At 40.8% G+C, this 15401-nt stretch overlaps 1 long non-coding RNA gene across 2 annotated transcripts in view; it reads left to right on the top strand.

Moving 5' to 3' along the window:
* Positions 1 to 15401, top strand: part of LOC120406009 — a 97123-nt gene that overhangs the window by 30366 nt on the left and 51356 nt on the right. Inside the window, exon 2 of one of the 2 annotated variants that reach the window (XR_005599037.1) lies at positions 7106 to 7162. The exons of the other annotated variant lie outside the window; for it this stretch is intronic. This is a non-coding gene — a long non-coding RNA (uncharacterized LOC120406009). The remainder of the gene's footprint in view (positions 1 to 7105; positions 7163 to 15401) is intronic. 2 annotated transcript variants of the gene reach the window in all.

Genomic DNA, 15401 nt, shown 5'->3' with positions numbered 1-15401 from the left:
TAGTGTCCTTAGTGTTAACACACAAATTTGACTTTGTAAGGTCGATTCCACAAATTCGAATTAAGTTAAATCGAACTAATCTGGTAGTGTAGACATACCCTTAATGTGATAGTATCTTTGGAAATTGTCTACAGCCAGTCAAGAAGAAGGTCCATTCATATCAGGCAGTCTAAAATCTATCAGTGGGATTCCTAATCTAACATAGACTGGTGCATTCTGATTTGTTTAAGATGTCAAAAGCAACAATTATCATGTTGTTCAGACAGTCCAGACATTACTGCTGGACCTCAGACACTGCAGATGAGCAAGCCTCTCTATTTCTTGACAGGTTGGAAGCCAATATTTTTTCTGTACAGTTGCAGTATTCCCTGCATCTTGCATTGCTTTACTACTTGGAAGATTTCTGCTGTTTTCAATATCAAAAAAGCCTGGTTTTACTCTGCTTTCAAAAGCTTAATTTGGTTAATAGAGATGAAATGTTTTAAGAAAAAAGCCCACAGCAATAATTTCAGGGTAATTAAACTGGCATTGTTAAGAAAGGGCGAGCAAGTCAGATCAGGGCTAATGGCTCCAAAGCATTTACCAAGGTTTACTTTCCATAGGAACAGGAAGTCAATGATGTAAGTGGAATTTCCTTCAGTGCAAGGAGTACAATACTGAAGGTTGACATCTGAAGACCTGAAATAACCTTAGAGATCAAAAGTTTGATTTACCATGGGTTTATACGAGCATTTTTGCTACTAGTATAAATCCTTGTTTTGTTGTTTTGGAAATAATAAAATGTTTAGACCTTTTGCCCTTAAAATTTGTTTTAATTTAAAACTACTTATATTTCTATTTGGTCTGCATGCTTCTGTGTGTAATATGTGTAGGCTTCTGAGACAGTCAGATGAAAGCTACCCAAGTATAAGATATTAAATATAAAATATGAATATATAATTATACAGTACGTAGTGGCATGAAGGAGTGGGTATAAAGGTTTTATTGGAATGAGTTTGAGATGAGCACCAAGACTGCCACAATATACCTATGAATACTAATAAAATCTATATAGCTTAATAATAACTATGCTAAGTAACGTCTGGATGCTCCGATCAGGAGGACCCAAATGCACTGATGGTGTTCAAATATAAAACGAGTCCCTGCCTTGCAGAGCTTACATTCTAAGGCCTCAATGCACACATACACATCATTAACTCAACATGTGTAAGCAGTTGCATTGAAGTAAATGGGCCTACTTGTGTGTAAATGTATGCAGGACTGCGGCCTAAAATAATTTAGAAGAAACGGTTGAGCACTCTTAAAAATGTACTTAGAATTACATAGTATCAGTGGCAAAAATGCCCCCAAACTATTGCCCTCAGCTTTAAAAAGTCTATTTTGGTTCAATGTTTTCCAAAGTATTTCAGGCTACAGTCACAGGAACTATTTTTATCTGTGGGCAACATTGTTCAGCTCTGGCCCTCAGAGCTGGTCAAGATTTGTATAATGTTCCTAAACAAACACAGTTCAGAAGTTTGGCTTGGGTTACCAAGTAGGGATATAAAGATAATTATCACTCACTACTGTTACTTCTGTGTATGGCTGATGTAGATGCAGAGCAACAACTATAATTTTACATTTAGGTGTTGAAGCAAGATAAGTGCATCCGAAATAGTGAAATATATTGCTGTGATGCCTCCTTCAGATCTGTATGTTTCATGGTCTGTTCTGGGTGACCACAGTCACACACTGGAGAGTCTTTAATTTTCCATTTGTGCATCAAATATCCGCATCTGCCATGGCTTATGTGGATGTGGTTTAGGGTTGCCCATAAGCTTCATGGAAGATCGAAGCCAGGGATCTTCTGCATCTGGTCTTTCACAAGGTATTGGTCTGTGACTTCTTGTGAACTCCATTCAGCCAGGGTTGAAGTCACATTGTAGAAGTTTAAGCATGTGGGTCCAAAAGGGCTTGCATGACTTCAAGTGGTGGTAAGGGACATCATTGCAGTCCTGGTGGATGGGGAGATGCTCATTTTCCTTGATTCGTTGGATTTCCTGGAGGGTTGTGGCATTGTGTCGAATGGATGGGGTAGCAATGTGCGACAGCATGGGCAGTCAGGGTGTTGGGATTGACTTGAGGGTTCTAGTGATGCACCGCACTGAAGTGTTTAGTTGCCCACCAACAAGTAGAGTGTGGCATACTTCTGGTGCATGGTACTCTGCTACAGAGTACTACTCTACTAATCCTCTAGTTAACACCTGCCTTATCTATTTTGGGGACAGATTGTGGCCTGGCTAATGTAACAGCACAAGAGCATAAGAGGGCACTCTTATGCCCTTACATTGGCTACCTACGTAATAGGTAGCAGCACAGGAGAGGAGACAAACTCTGTCCTCTGTATTCCCCCCACATGTGTGTGGGTGGGTCAGAAGGAGACAGGGTAAAACCTTTACTCCATATACACTGTACCAGCTATAGATCCAGAGCAGATGGGAGAATGTGATCTTCCCTTCTAGGGAAGTCTAGTAACATGCTGCCTTTTAGTCCTGGCTTTGCCAGGAGCCCAGAGTGAAGTGTTAGTATGAGCTATGTACCCTATCCCAAGTTTATCTAGCATATAGATTTGTAATACCCTCCATAATTCTATGCAAAACACCAAAGTCCACCTCTCCTCAACAACAAATATGGATTTTGTGGCCCAAGCCATTTTGGAGAGGGAAGTCAAAACTTTGAAAAAGCCAACATCTGTGGAATTATTTTTGAACATCACTATTTTAAAATCCTCTTTTCTAAAGATCTTAAAACTTTCCACGGGAGGTGGGGGAGAATACACTGGAAGATGAGGTTTCATATGAAATTTCAGAGGATTATCTTCTATTTGAAGAAATTAGGACATAGTATGAAAATTGGGCTAATAATGGGACAATAGCTGCAAACTTTACTACCCCCACTATGTTGTACAATATAACTCACATGCATTCATATGTAACAGTTGTGATTACTGTTACTGATTGGCTAAGAATTATACACGGGACTAGTCTCTGGTAAAACATACTATTTTTTGTTACTCTAACCCAAGTACTTACTTGCATTCAAAGGCACATTTTCTGGATGCAATTATCCATGGGCATGCACATCCTCCTACTATGTGATTGCAATTTAAGAGCTGAGTTTTGAAATTTTAGTCCATAAATAGATACAAATATGTAGAGCTACCAAAACTACCCAACAGCCAAACACCAACAGGAAATACAGACCCGGAATTACTCTGTACTTTGGTAAAAACTAGAGTAAAAGATAGGCAGAAATTGATGCAACAGAACTCCCTTTAATTTACACAATATATCATAAGAAAATGACATTTCACTACCACTTTTCACCTAGAGCCCAAAAGTTTTCACAGACCTTACTTAGGGAATAACTTTACCCATCACAAAAATGCAGCAAAATGCAGCTCTTTTAAAAAGAGCAAAGCTTTTACATGGTTTTAAACAGGATACAAGCAACTTGGCATAACTTCTAGATTAAAGTAAAAATATCTTACCCAAATAAAACTTCAAGTCTATTTCAGGTAAGTAGAATGTAGCTGCCCTAGTGGATTTAACTAGGACACCAACTCATGGAGAAAAATAATATGGGGGAAGGATGTACTTACAGTTAAGGCAAAAAACTGTGAATGGGGAGACCTGAATTCTATTTCTACTCTGCCACAGCCTTCTTGCATGATCTTGTACAAGTCTCTTTACAGGTCTGTACCTTAGTTTCCCCATTTGTAATGAGATAATGCTACTCAGTCAGAGGGCTGTTGTGAAGCTTAATTCAATGTCTGCGACATCCTCAGACATTTGCGTGAACAGAAAAGAATAAGCACCATAGAAATGTTCCATATGCATATACAAAACATAAAGGCAAGTGTGACAGACTTGGCAATTTCCTGTCATATTCTTGGAAGGCCTTATTGTATTAAATTTATGTACTGTGGTGGGCTGGGATTGTATGTAATCTCTCTAGAGGGAGATGTGACAGATGGGAGACCGGGGAGTTCAAAAGACTGTACTGAAAACATGGCAGAGAAGTATAGACTTTCAGGACAAATGCTGGTTATAAAAAAAACCTAGCCTTTTGAAGCTATGCCCAGAGGAAAGCACCATTAGCTGCTGATTACCTGGTACAGAAGGCCAACCTCAAAGACCTGAGCTATATAAAGAAATGACTAATCAGCCCAGTCTCTGGGTTCTGGTTCTGGATCTAAGACAGACGAACTTGTAGCCACAAAGAAAATCCAGTTGTGGGTTTATCATGTATTCGTTCTTTTACTGATTTAATATGTTTTCTCTAACATTTTTACCATAAGAAATAATGTGCTTGCTTAGAAGGAGTTGTGTGGTAGCTGAACTGCACGGCAATCAGGCCCGCTGACAGAAATTCAGGGCCCCAGGGCAGTCTATGGGGGGCGGGGCCCGGGGTGGAAGTGATGAATACCTCACTTCCGGGACCACCCATGCTGGCCTTCATGCCCCCCAGAGCGCGGGGCCTGGAGTGGTCTCGTAAGCCTAGGCGCCCTGCAGTCCACTCGGCCCCTGGGCAATTGCCCCCTTTGTCCCCCCTCTGTCAGCGGGCCTGGGGGCAATGCACTGGTCATAGCCTTCAGAGAGAAAGCAAAGTGTAGGCACTGGCTTGTTTAAGCAGTCTGGCTTGCTGGGAATATCACAGGGACCTGCGCAGCCTTAAAATCCCCAGTCAGGAGGGAGTGAATGAGACATGGCTCTCTGCCCAAGAGAGGTGATGGCTGGGAGCCAGAAGCCTAAAGGGGAGTCAGAGGGGGAATGTAGTCCTCCTGAAACTGTGACAGCAAGTGGTTAGGATCTGGATTTGGATTTTGCATTTCATCTAAAACATAACTTCTCTAGCAATATAATTCCCCATAGCATCATGTTGGGGCATAGTTTTAATGTTAGTTCAGAGAGGAAAAAATCTACCTACTAAATCACCAGCATCACTTCCTATAGCACTTGGATTTTCCTTGGATGTCTCCCCAGTACAGACCCGATGTTGCAATACCTTAAGATGTGCCAAGATCACAGCCTGAGAAAGTATGGCTGCAACATACATTTGTAATCCTCACCGCACATTACGCTACACATCTAGTATATTATCCAGGGGGAGGAGTGTATGAAAGTGTATTACTTATATGTAGTCCTTTCTGTTTGTTTTAAATAGAGTTCATAATAACTTGATCTTTAATCTTTGATTTTAGATTCAGTTTATAGTGCTATCTGAATATTAGAAAGTCTGAGTAACCTGCTTCCTGCAATTATTTTAGGGGGTACATAGCAAGAACACTGCACTAGCTAAGCTGGGGGGAAAAGGAATGAACCTTTACAAATGCTGGGGAACTTGAATCTTGATGGTAATGATGGAAAGGGGACAGACACCTGAGCAATCTACATGGAAAGTTTGAATAAGGAGAGTTAAGACACCAAAGGTCTGGGTATGAGGCAAAGGAAAAGTGGAAACAAATGCTATGTTAACCTGTGGATCTAAATCTGAACAATAAAGGATCGTATTTCACTGGGTGAAAGGATTCTGAAGGCCAGTAATATTATCTCATGTGAAAAGAGCCTCAGGAAGTTTATTGGATTGAAAAAAAATATGAACATAGCCTCTAATGTCTTCTTGCATTGGAAGCTTCAGGGGCCAGAACGTCAGCTGGGGTAAAATGTCCTAGATTCATTGACTTCAATTGAGCTATGACAATGTACACAAATTAAGAATCTGGCCCCAAGTGCCCATAAATGTTTATGGTGCAAGTCGGATGCATGGGATATTAGACACCGCTGGCAAATCAACTTTTACCACAAGAGGCTATATAGACAGTGGAAAGCAGCAAAGCACATAAAGAGAAATGCCATAATTTTTTTTGTATCTCCCAGCTTTTGGCATTATTAAAGGCTTTCAAAGCACAATTGCAGTATTCTGGGTTTGGCAGGAAAATAGCTCTGGGCAGGTGCAAAGGAAGCTTGGAAAGGATCAGGAGAAATATGGCCAGGAAAGGAAATGAGTTCAGTCTGGAAAAGAAATCAGGACAAGGACAACAGGAGCAGCAGACACAGACATGGGGCTGAAGCAGAAAACAACCTAAGCAGGGGGGAAATCTGAAAGAATGCAGACAAGAGATTGTTGGGGGTAGGAGGAACAGGAGGTGGAAATAAATACTCACAAGGAGCAAAAAGACCAAATTAGTTGCACCTAAACAAAGCTTTTTGGAACCTCCGCTACAGAAGAGAAGGAATTTTTGTATTTCATTTGCTGCCCTTTCATATTTAATGAAAGGGATGCTAGAATCAAATGGAATTCTGTTAATTCTAGGCTGCTTATTACCCAATGTTTACAAGTGCTGTTTAAATACCAGATAAATACAATTATTTCACTTGATGAGCTATTACATTTATTGTGGCATTAATCCTCCAGTACTAAGGAAGAGGTTTCTTTTTAATTAAAAAAAACTATGCTCCAGCACTGGAATGGGAACTCTCCCCTCCGCCCCCCCCCCCTTTATCACCTTATATACTGATATTTAAAAAAAATAAATAAATGATTTAGGATGGGATGTAACAGAACAGAGGTTTTTTTTAAAACTAGATTCTGAGTTTTGTAAGCTGTCTCTCTCTAAAGAAAGGAATTGGGTGAATTAGTTCCTATGAAAAGGGAATCAACTGTAACTTTCACTCCCAGTTCAAAAGGTATCTCTCTCTCTCTCACACACACACACACACACACACACACACACACACACAGCTTTGAGATTCAAAGAAATGTTAAAGTACATGGGAATACAGAAATTATCATTCTCGTTCAGCTCAGTGGTCCACCTTGTCCACTATGCTGTGTCAGATAGTGATTATTATGAGATGCTCAGAGGAAGATGCAAGAAGTCCTACAGTAGACAATTATAGAATGCCTATACAGTGCTTTTTATTTTAAGCTCATGTCAATTGAAGGTTTCTTTTTGCCATGTAGCAAGAGGGTTCATGTCTTTTCCAACTTTCTTTTTTCTTGTTTTTTTTGTTTTTGTTTTTAATCCTTACCGTTGTAACCCTATGCAACAAATCTTTTGTAGAAACATACCTGAACCAAAACCCTGGAAGTGGACACACCTCAACACCTCAACTTTGGGGTAAGTCAGCTATGGACTTACCCCAAACCTTCAAAGCAAGGGTCCATCTCTAACTTTTAAAAAATAAATGCATGCCTGCCTGTATCCTGGCTCTCTTTGGCCAGAAGACACTGCATGTGAAACATCAAAATCTGTGACAGCATCTGATCTTTAATCTCTATTCCTGGTGTATGCAAAATTCCTATGGACTTCAGTGGTAATTTTGCCTGAATAAGGAATGAAGATTTGGGTACGAGACTTTTTTCCAGATAAAAAAGGGTTTCAATAACTTTGCTAATCTTAAGTACTATCACGGAGCACCTGTTTGTCTGATCTGAAATTATCTGAGTAAATAAATCCCACACACGTACCCCAGAATGGTGTGAAGATATAATCAAAATAACATGTAACCTTTCTATGCACATGCGCGCACACACACACACATTAAAATAACACAATTAAGGTTGCAAAGTCAAGCACTGAAAAGTTAGGAAATTCCACAATTTAGTTTGACTCCTTGTATGTCTGCGTTACGATACAGACTTCAATTACATGACCAAATATTATTTTCCACTGGATCTCAGTGCCAACTGGCACCATTCCCCTACCCATTTCCATCACCAGCCCCTAGTCCCAGTTCCAGTCTCCTCTTCCCCCCGCCGCCAGGCTCCCAGTCCCTGTCTGCTTGCACAGACACCCTCCATTTCCTTGCCCAACCAGACCCAGTCTCACTCCCAGTCAGAGCTTTTCTCTTCTCCCCTCCCTCCAGTTACAGTCTGATGAGACTGTATGTCTCAGTCTACTCCTTTTCCTCCCACTGGTTTGGCTTTTGTCTCCTCTGTGTTCAAATCAGATGGCTTCTTCCTCCAAGCTGCCTGGGTGCCAGCAAGGGTGTGTGTGTGTGTGGGGGGGCGGTCATTGAGAACACAGGAGAGATAGGCTTCCTGCTCTTAGTTCCACGGCCTGGCTTTTTTTCAAGCTGGAACAGCCTAGAGCTGCAATTTTAGGGAAAGACCAGCTTAGCTCCTGTAGACCTGGGATGATGCATGCTCAGTCACTTTGTCTTGTCAGTAGTAGGAGCTGTGAGAGGCTTACACATGCACAGTGAGGACAGAATCTTTGGAGATTTTAGATGTTAAGTCTATCATGCATGTGTGAACTGCAATTTTTCAGATTTATAACTTGGCCAATTTTTGGTGGGATTTTCATGGAGATGACCAAGCACTTTCTTTACACAAAGGTCACCCTCTCTCAAATTTCAAGTCTCTGCTTTACAGCATTAGGTTGCTAGAACTTTTCAAAGAAAAGGTCATCAGTTTTTAACATAGGTAAAACATTTGTTTCCCCTGGACCTTGGAAACAGCTGAACCATATTTTTTTTATGACATTTTTCAAAGAAGTTAAGCCTGAGGCAGACATCCCATCCTATGCCAAACTTTATGGGCTGAAATTTCAGTGTTATCAGCAACTGAAAATAGGTCTTAAAGTGAGAAGTGTTGGACAACTTTAATAATGAGCAGTGCTAACAGCTCGTCTATTATACCATACATTGCAATTATGCTGCATGTATTTTGATTTCACTAATACATCTCAAGGTAATTTTGCAAAGCTTTTAATGACATCAAATCATATCCTCTGCTGATGTAACTGCATTGAAATCAATTCAATGATATCAGTTTATACCAGCTGAGGATCTGGCCCTACATTTTGACTTTTGTGAGTTGGAGTTGGTATGCAAATATCTTAAAATCCCATTAGTTCAAGTAGACTTCTAGTGGAGTAAGAGAGCTACATCTTGATATTAATATACAGATTGTTATAGCAGAATCCCTTCCTGATTACATGCCTCAGGAGGTACTGTAAAGTCAGGGTGGTATATTTTCCCCAAACAAGGATATCATTGTTCTTAGAGAGCACTCATAGGAAACATGAAGATGACTATCGTGTACACAAAGGTATTTCAACATTTTATCAGATGAACTGGATATGTGCACCTGATACTTCTAAATCACTATTTTGAGGCTTAATCATAAATATGGTAATCTGATGAGTCAGTGGCCCATTTCAGTATAATAATTGTTGGGATTGGGCAATATGTACTTGTGACTTGCATGCCTATAGGTATCTTTTTAGTGCTTCTCTGAGGAGCAGAATAATTCCTCCCACCCCTCAAACCCATTCAGCTGAGGCTCGTGCCCTGTTTGTTAGTTCTGGTAGTAGATATTCCTTATGTTTAATGAAGAGAAAGTTGAAGTGTGGAGAGAAATGACACTGTAGCTTTATGCTACATTTGGCGCTTTAGGGCGAGAACTTCGGGTGTATAAAACAGCACTGGGTGCACATGAGGGATGGAGTGCAAAGGTGGTTTCCCACCATCTTTCCATGCCCTTCCTACCCCAGAACAGCTAGGGCCCAGTTTGACCCCATGCACAACTTAGAACACTCATGGAACTGATTGTAGTTGTGCCAACACATCATGACCCCTTTGGAGTAGCAATGCTAACAGGGGTAACTAGAGCAAAGATAGCTTTAGTCACACCCCTCCCCTTTGGCAGAGTCCTGACATGAATCTTGTTCCGGAGTATTGGGCAGAGTGGCACAGAGCTGGTGCCATGCCACTCTGTGATTCCTCCATGATGGGAAAAACCTTAAGTTGCCCATTTAAAGCTGTTTTAAGATCTTTTTGTGCAACCAGAGTGGCCTGATTCTGGCCCATAATGTTTTGATACTTGCTAAAACTTTCACTTTGTCTGTGAATCAATAGCTCTTCTTTTTTAAATATTCACTGCAACATCTGCTCAATAATTCTTAAAACATAACATTATCTATTCCAGTCAATGTGTTTGGAAATTATTTCACACTCCAGCATAGGCGTTAATAAATTTCTATTTGAGATTTTCATTCCTTCTGTGCTACCTATTCATATTGTTGTTCCTTTTATTTATTTTTTATTATCATAAAGTAAAGCTCTCCTAAGTGAATGCCTGATGAATTACGTATTTTAAAAAAACAGCCTCCCATTAATGGATCAAATGATGAATTATGATAATTAGACCCATTATATAACCTCCCATCCCCAAATTTCCTACATTTGTATCATATTTTTCATCCCAAAGAATCTCCAAAGTGTAGAGTGTGTGTGTCTGTGTGTGTGTGAGTGTATATGTGTGTGTGGCATAGAAATACAACCCCAAACCACCTACTCAAGTGGCCATTACCCATGCTGCGCTGGCTTCACTATTACTTTACTTAAACTAGCTTTGATATAGACAAAGGTAGTTCAGATCTGTCTACACATGCTTCAGTCACACCTCTTGATTGCAGTGTATTTTTCACCTAAATTATGCTGGAGCCTCTCAAGTCCTTTGAGAAACCCAGGGTCAGGAGCACACCTTGCCCCCCCACCCCACACCTCTTAGAGGCACAGCACAGGATCTCACCCCTAGTTAAGTGTGGTACTGTATACAGGTAGGAATACAGGAACTGAATGCAGTGTTGTTAAACATAAGAATATATGGGCACAGGTACAACACTTGGCTTGTGACAGTGTTATACACAGGTATTTGATGCAGCATCATTTATTTGTGTTATAGAGGTATCTATACAGATATCTGTTGCAATCTGTTTATACATTGATAGTTCCATAAATAGTTAATGTGGAGCAGGGGTCAGCAACCTTTCAGAAGTGCTGTGCCGAGTCTTCATTTATTCACTCTAATTTAAGGTTTCATGTGCCGGTAATACATTTTAACATTTTTAGAAGATCTCTTTCTATAAGTCTATAATATATAACTCAACTATTGTTGTATGTAAAGTAAATAAGGTTATTAAAATGTTTAAGAAACTTCATTTAAAATTAAATTAAAATGCAGAGCCCCCCGGACTGGTGGCCAGGACTCGGGCAGTGTGAGTGCCACTGAAAATCAGCTCACGTGCCGCCTTCGGCACGCGTGCCATAGATTGCCTACCCCTGATGTGGAGCTTTATGTGTGGTGCAGTAGACATGATAGAGGTTTTATCTTTAGGTATGTAGATATTTAGTGCAGATATTTTGTTTTATTGAAGTAGGAACCCAGGTGTTATGTATTCAGTATATATCTGAGCATGATCGTTCTGATGCTTGTGGAAATTAGGAGTTGCTTCATCGAAGTCAGTGGAGTTATACTGGTGTAAAACCAGTATAAGTGAGATCAGAATCTAGCCACTGTAGCAGCTATACAAGACTGTCAGTACTGTGAAAGCTCCACAATAGCACAGGGAAGGAGGTTCCACTGCATTTTGCATAATGGAGAGGTGGGCTTCATGCCAGTGCTTAACAGGCTGGCATGGAAGGGAAGGGAAATCTGGGGGCGAGCCCCTTTGTATCCATGCTTATGCAAATCAGCCTTCTGTGGTGATGCAAAGGGCAACAGCTGCTGTTCCAGCCCAAAGGCTGAAGAAGCAGCCACAAAATGGCTGTACTGCATCTCCACAGGCTGCCTAGAGCTTTCAGAAAGGGATTTGTGCCCTCCATGCTACATGAAAGACACCCACATCAAGCCAATTATTATTTGTTGTTGGTTTTTGTCATTTTTCTTGCATGCTAAAAGTAGAAATTAGCTGAATCTTTAAAAACATTTTTTTTCCAGCTGAAGAGCCTTAAAGTGAATAGAGATTCCAAAACAACTTCCCCCCACCCTTTGTTCCTCAACATTGGCTTTTTTATTAAAACAAACTATTGGAAATCATTAGTTGAAATATTAGTGGAGAAAGCCATTTCTTTTTGTAATTTAGATAGATCAGTCATTAACATTTGAAAACACCTACATGGAGTAATTTTAATGTAAATTTAAATACATTATTCTGTATAGTCTGCCCCACTGGATTTATACAGTATGATAAGTAGCAGTGGTTCCAAAATCTAAATGCCAATTAATAATTACACATTTTAGGCGCTCTCGTATTCTGTACTTCCATGATGGATTTTTTTAAGCTTGATATTGTTAAAAAGGAGGATCAAGTTTAACTATATTTGCCTACTTGTATGGATTTTACTGATACTGATCCACTTGGACTTTCATCATGTGTAATATTTTATCCAAACCAGTACACCCATTACTAGTAATCAGTGGAAACCAAGAACACTAGAACAGTTGTTAGATTGTTAGGTTTGACTTGTGCCCCCACTTGACAGATGCATGGGGAGTCAAGCATTATAACAATCACCACCAGCAGGATTCTGGAGGCCCCCTGTGTCGCAATTTGTACTGCAAATTTATAATGTACTGAGTGTATGAAAGGCCTCTGAATAGAGCAGAAGTTCAAATCTAAAGAGGAAACCTATAGCAGGCGGGATCACTGAAAGAAGCGGCTTGTTGTTGTTGTTGGACTGATCTTGAAAATTGATGCCCAGCCTATATGTATTGAGATTCAGGAAAGATTTCATCACTTTTATATTATGGTGGGCTTTACTAACATATCCCCTTAATCTTATGATGAATTTAATCAGATGATTCTCTGCCTAGGAAAGGGAGAAAGGTTTCAACGTGTGTGTGCATTCAACATCACTTTGTTGTTCTCTGGGATTGGTCAGGAAAGGTTGTGTATGAGGGTAGGTTACCTGCTGTTGATTTGATTTCAATCTGTTAGGAATTATGCCTAGATTTTAACTTTAATGAAATGTTCACATGAGAATAAATGGATTTAGTAAAAAAAATAAAAATGTCATATACCTTCTGCTAGTTGTGATTTTCATGGGATTTAAACTTAATTCTCAGTACTTGACTCATTTGAGATCTGTAATATATTTTTCTAGTTAGGTGTTACAGAGCCCTGGTCCTTTTTCAGTATCCAGGGATATTTTTATAATGTGATAATAAATGTTAGTGCAATATTTTGCTTTCATATATTAGTTAATCTATTCCTCCTCCACATGAAAAAAGACAATGGAATGAAAGACAAAAGCACAGCATACTGCTGTGAAATATAAAAGGTGCAATAGAATGAAACCCCAGTGAAAATATCATTATATACAGATCAATTATGTAGCAGTGATTGTTTTCACTTTCATTACTATGCTTTAAAGCCCCTCTAGAGTGAGAAAAAAAGTAACTTTTTTTTGGTATCTCACTAGAACATAATAGGTTTTCATACATGTAGCAGTCATAAGGTATCCAGGGCTATCAAAGTTTGGATCTACAAGCTGGATAGTTTTAGAGTTCCAGTTTCTTCACTGAAATAGATATTATATAAGAAATGTCAACAAATATTTTATTTTTACCTTATTTCATATAATTTGTTGTTTATATTTATTCAAGACACACACCAATGGCCTATGCCTCTGGATGCATTTACAATTATTAAAAACAGAATTAGTCATATATTTAAAATTATGAGGTAAACTCAGCTAGAAAAAGGCACTTTTATCTACTGAGGCCACCCAGAATTTCAGAAGGAAAGAGGGATCCAACATTATGGTACCCCTAAATTGTAAACATGCTAGCTGGAGGATGCTTGATTCCCCTCAATGATAGGAGCAAATGTCATGTCAAACATACTCTCAGGTTACTTCCCTCAATGAAATTATATTAAAAATTACATTCCTCCCCACCCTTTTCTGGATCGTGTTTCAACCACTCTGCTTTCATTGAGTCAAATGCCAGGGAAGCCCATGTATCACACTGCTTGGGACAGATAAAGTGAAGACACAGAGCTATGTGTATTGTAGTGGGCGGTCACACCGCTCTGGTTTCATTCATCATCATTCATGCCCGTCACCCCAACCGGGGTATGGGCCGCCAACCACAGATCTCCATAGTCTTCTATCCTGGGCCATTCGCTCTAGCTGGTTCCAGGTATAGCCCATTTTTTTGCTATCAACCTGAAGGTCAGAAGGGGATAAAAACAGCCCTGGGAAAAGGCTTCCCCGGGGCAGCCCATCATGAGGGGACTTGAGGCAGCCAATCAGAGCCCAGATGGGCCAGTATAAGAAGGGCTCCTGGGGAAAAGGAAGTGAGTCTTGCTCCAGCAGTGGAGTAAGAAGGACTTAGCTGCCTTGTAGAGGCAGGTGTAACTTGGACAGAGCAGTACTGGGAAAGGGCAGGCTGAGCTGGGGAGCTCTGGCCTGGTGACCAGGCTGAGGCCTTGCAGAAAAGGCCTGAGGAGGTACTAGGGCTGCAGGGAGGCAGCCAGACCAAGAAAAGGCAGCCAGTCAAACCCCCTTGCCAGTGATGAGTGGCCATTTCAGACTGCAGTTTGCCTCTGAGAGAGGGGGCTAGATGATGATTGGCAGTAGCTACTGAGGCAAGGTGGGTATAGGGGGTTGGGGTTCCCCTGGGAGGGGAGGCCTACAGTCTGGGGACACTGCCTTGCACCCCAAGGTAAGGGGCACTGTGGTCCGGGAGGGACACGAGGCCTGAACTAATGGAGATAAAGGGACTGCAGAGGTAGTGGAGACAACAGGACAGGTAACCGAGGGTGATAAACCAGCCAGAGGAGGGCGCTTCTGAGCTGGGTGAGCTAATTCCCAGACTGACCAGCAGGAGACACTGCGCTGGTGAGTTGGCGGCTTGCTACATGTCTGTATAGTGGCACAACAGACCAAATTACCTTGCTATCTCCCTGACACTAACTGGAGGAGTGATGGAATGGATCTGTCATGGAAAGCCATTCAGTATGCATGAACAACTCTCTCCTGTCATAGGGGCAGCAGTGAGACACTCCCTGTCCTGGAGCTCCCCATCACACAAAGAGAACCTCTTGCTACAACCCATGACAGGTGCAGTCTGCTTTACCTGTCTACTCATCCCAATCTGCAATCTGGTGCAGGGACATAAAGAGGAGCAGAGCCATGGCCCGGTTGTGACCCAGTGTACCTTGGATAGCCCTCAATGAAAATGCCAAATCAGGGCAGGCTGCAAAAGGAGTATAGAATGTCCCAAAACTGGTGGCTATCACTGAAGTTAGACTCACCAACCAGTCACAAACTGTGCTCCTGATCCCCCACACTGGTTACCAAGAAGCTTAAAAAAAGAAATCACACAGCCCCCTTTATTGTATTCCAGTTCTCTGGCTCCCAATTAGGTCCAGTAAAGTGAGAAGTTACTGAAAAAAAATATTTGTTATGAATATTTTGTCTAGCTCTACTAATTAATCCTCACAACAACCCTCGGTTGTAGGTAGACTTGTTAGTAATTAATCATTGAATATCCATGTTACAATGTATTCCTCCAAGTGCCTGTTAAGTCCACACCAACAACATGACTCTACTTTGAAAGCACTG

Source organism: Mauremys reevesii, linkage group 5 (genome assembly GCF_016161935.1).
Source record: "Mauremys reevesii isolate NIE-2019 linkage group 5, ASM1616193v1, whole genome shotgun sequence".
NCBI lineage: Eukaryota > Metazoa > Chordata > Testudines > Geoemydidae > Mauremys > Mauremys reevesii.
This window is presented reverse-complemented; position numbering and strand designations above follow the sequence as displayed.